The sequence below is a fragment of the Gavialis gangeticus genome, unplaced genomic scaffold (genome assembly GCF_001723915.1).
Source record: "Gavialis gangeticus isolate Ggan-Ray unplaced genomic scaffold, GavGan_comp1, whole genome shotgun sequence".
NCBI lineage: Eukaryota > Metazoa > Chordata > Crocodylia > Gavialidae > Gavialis > Gavialis gangeticus.
The window spans coordinates 17,698,880-17,703,021 of record NW_017729030.1 but is presented as its reverse complement, the minus strand read 5'-3'; the positions used below and the strand labels follow the sequence as shown (position 1 = coordinate 17,703,021).

The following is a 4,142-nucleotide window of genomic DNA, read 5'->3' as shown; positions in this document are numbered from 1 at the left end:
TCAACTGCCATTAAAGTTGCTCAGCACTTTCTTTGGTAAAACCTCATTTTTAGCTACATTTAACTTGGCTAAACTGCCAAACTTGGGCTGAAATGTTCAGCTTAGACAGTTCCAGATCATCCAAACCAAATTTTTCCATGGGAACACATTGATTTCTATTAGATTTTTAAATAAACCAGCCTCAGTATCTACAAGCTCACCCATCTTCATAGTGACTCAGCTTAGCAGGCTGTGTAGAATCAGGCCTCCAACTCTTTTTGGTGTCCCAACTCATTAGCCACCCACCCAGCAGGACACTATGGGCCTAAGGTTTCCAGCTCTCAGATCAGAACAGAAGAATTTTGGAAATGCAACATATCCTGCAGAACCAGAAATTCCAGTTGTTGCTCAGTTCTGTATTTTTACATTAATTTCTCTGTGCCTCACTTCCCCATCTTTACTGCTTACTCATTTCATAGGGTATAGTGAAAATTAATTAAAATGAAGAACCAAAATAGTGAACTTATTAAGGGTTTATTTCTGGTGTTACTTAGGGTTGACCTGAAGTGCTTCTCAACTCTTCTAAGTCACGTGAGCTGTTGTTCTTCATTTATGTCTTACTTCAAGGCTGTCCAGGAGGGCAAGCCACATCTCACCTCTAAGCTGCACACTGCACAGAGGCCCCCCACCACTTGACCATGTGCACGCAACCCCTGACCTTCCTGCTGCACTGCATGGCCTTCCCCCCTGCTACATGGTATTCCTACATGGGTGCTCCACTGCTGCACTGCACACTTGTGACCCACCCAAGCCTCTCTAGTCCCTGCCCTGCACTCACAGCGGTACCCCCTACGGTGAGAGCAGGAAGTGGCAGCTGAATGAAGAAGAGGGAACCCAGAAACTCTGGCTAACGTGGAGCAATAGGGGAGTGGTGACCGAGCAATTTAACCCTGGTGGGTCTCATGCAGCCTGCAGGCTGCTAGTTGGACATCCCTGTCTTACCTCGTAGTCTGCAAGTTGTGTTGCTTATTTTGAAGCAGAGCCCTTCTAAGAATCCATTTGTGGACATCTTGTCTCTCCTCCCAGATTTGTAACTATTTCCTGGCACCAGAGAGAGAAAGTGGGCCAGTAGTCAGGAACAAGGAATGGTGGGACTACTGCTGGCATTTCCTGTGGTCAAGGTCTGTATGCCCACAGAAGTACCAAACAGAAGTGCAGGAAGGGACAGAATAGGAAGCAGATGGGGGTCACGCTCAGAACTTCAGCAGAACTTCCAGATATGGGCTAAACTGCTGCTGGTGTTTGAGCTTTGAGGTCAGAATGACTTAGTTGTTCATCCGGTGTGGGTTTTAGGGAGACCTTAAGGCTGAGTCTAGCTATAGCAATGTAGCTGCAGCCTGGGTTAGCACTGTTCATCCTGTATACACAATAAGCCACTGGTCACATAAAAGACTAGTAAGTGAACATGTGCTTCTTAGTCATTACTTATAATGTCAGGAGCTACAGTGCATATTCCAAAAGGAGACAAATTAACATTGCATTGGCAATTAATTTTAGTAGTTGCTATATTGGAGGGCTGGATTCTACAAAATGAATTATGTTCTTTTTGCATAATTTTTTGTGTGTAATATACATTTATACTAGTAATCAAGCCTGTCTGTATGCATTGCACAGTCAGTGTTTAAACAGAAACTCACACAAACAGTGTCTGGCAAATAAATGTGAAGTTGTAGTGCATGGGGTTGTATAATTGATACTAGGTTTTTTCATTAGAAGGTTTTTATTCTGATGTACAGTTTTTAAAAATAGTTTTCCTGACATGAGTGTCTTCTGTGGAATTAATTGAAAAAATAATTGCCCATTTTTCCTTCAATATTTAGTGGGTAGAAGAATATTAACCATTATGCAAAAGATTTGCATTTGAATTGAAGAAAGTATTTAAGGCTGGAGCAAGTTACATAAAATGGAATGTCTTGATACCTTACAATGCCAGTCGGTTTTTTTACAACTCTTGTAAATATTTCTATCCAAAAAAGGATTTCTTTACTCTTAGCTCTACTTCTTTTTTTTTTATATCATGTCCACAAGTGTTGTCAAGAGTTCATCCAGAGTAAATTTACTTTTACCTGTATTTGTCTTGGGACTTCATGAATTTGTTGAAGCCAGTGGATTCTTTATAGGATTCTTAAAGAGGTACTTGCTTGTAAGGAAGCAGCCATGTAGTACTGATTTCATCCTTGAACAGTACTCAGGCTTCTTCTTTGCCCTAAGTCAGTAAAACCTCCTCTACCAAGCCTGACTGCCAGCAGTACACATTGATGATATATATAAAAGTGTTGCTTGGAAAGGTAAAACAATTGCATGACTCAGAAATAACTTTGCTATAGAGGAATTATAATCCAGAGAATACATGTGAGTAAATAGGTATGGTTATTTCTACTTCCTAAATATGTCTGTGTTTGCATATTTGATTGAAAGATAAACCTGATTTTTTTAGAAAAGAAGAACAATTCTCTGAATGTTTTATTCCTGTTTAATGGCTTAACCAACCCTTATAAAGAACCTGATTTTGATACTGTTCCTCCAAATGCACAGGATGTAATAAGGAACTTGCTTTTTATAGCAACACTGAACCTTCCTCATTGCCCTTTCATTTCTGGAATGGCAAAACTGAAAATCTTTTGTAACACTAGAAAAAAAAAAAGATTGCAGCCATCTCCTTCCTGTTAGCATTTTTTGGCTATATCAGCATCTGTACTATTTAGAAATAAAGTACAGTACACCTAATATTGACCAATCAACTAATGCAGAGACAGAAGCCAAATGGATAAATGTGACCAGAGGCAACTGTTTAATCTTTTTTGCCTGTGGCATGTTCATGTATCAGTACCTTTGTAGAGTCATGACCTGTTTCCACTAATTGGTGTTAGAATACTCCATTTAGTGATGGGAGGAGTGCTTGACATCTTGAGCTATGTGTAACCTATACTGAATGTGAAAACAATTTTATTTGTACTGGTGTCACATATTCTTCTCCAAGAAAGGCAGATTTTTCTACCCATATAAAAGATTGCTGGTCTTCCATGGGTATAAGCAGATGTTAAGTGCTTGGGAATTTTTCTACAAAGTGTTTAATCAGAAAACATAAATTTGTCAAAATTTCTTACAGACTTGTACTGCTTCTTTGACAAAATTTTGTCAGAAAGAGTTTCTCAGCTTCAAGGTGATATTCTGATCAAAATCAGAAACCTTATAATTGCTAAATAGTCCATTTTTGACACTATACCAGTGTAGTAGAACCTGTTGTGTTTGTTCATTAATTGTGAAGTGAAAGGAGTCTATCAGCTAATTATGGGTCCCATATAGGGCAGAACTTTCAAAGGTGTATAAATAAGAAATGGGAAGCTTATACCTAATTTCTTTAATTTAGATAACTTAAAGAGAGGGCTATATTCTGTCCTCGCACCAGTTTAAATGTGCATGAACTCTGTAGACCTTACAGTCAAAGGCGTTGTCTTGTGGGGAAAAAAATATACCTGCCAAACCTTCTGTAATGTATAGTTACAGACCTGCAGTTCTCCTTGGGAATGTTTGATTTAGTTTTTGACCTTCTTGACACTTTATGAGAAAAGTGCATTGCAATATGTATATATACAGGGGTGTGTAGATACCCTCACAGAAACACATACAGTATTTAAGATATTGTGAAATAATCCATCTGAATTTGATAAAAATCAACAACAAAAAGTAACAAAGGAAAAGTAGGAAATGTATGAGTGCTTTAAAAATATGGCTTTTTGAAAGCCTGGAGCAACATTTATTTAATTCCCAAAGCACTTTTATCTGCTTAATAGGGATGGAAAATTATTAATATTATTTTAATGTTTAATATTATTTTAAATTTTATTTTAATTAATATTATTTTTACATTTGAACTAGGAAATAACTATTTTAAAGTTCACTAAAGCTATGGATAACTAGTGAAACTTTTAAGACTTCGTAAATTATATACTTTTTAAAATGCTTCAATGACTGCTTGTTTGTAAACTGACTGGAAATAAAAATTATATAATGCTTTAAATGCCACAAAAATACCTTGTCTGTGTTCCATTATCATGGACACTACATAATTGCTTCTTTTCTCCTTTTTTTTTTTTTTTTTA

General features: G+C 37.2%; 1 protein-coding gene across 14 annotated transcripts in view; it reads left to right on the top strand.

Annotated features, from left to right (window-relative positions):
* Window positions 1-4,142, top strand: part of CAMK2D (calcium/calmodulin dependent protein kinase II delta) — a 321,314-nt gene that overhangs the window by 212,906 nt on the left and 104,266 nt on the right. The window lies entirely within an intron of this gene.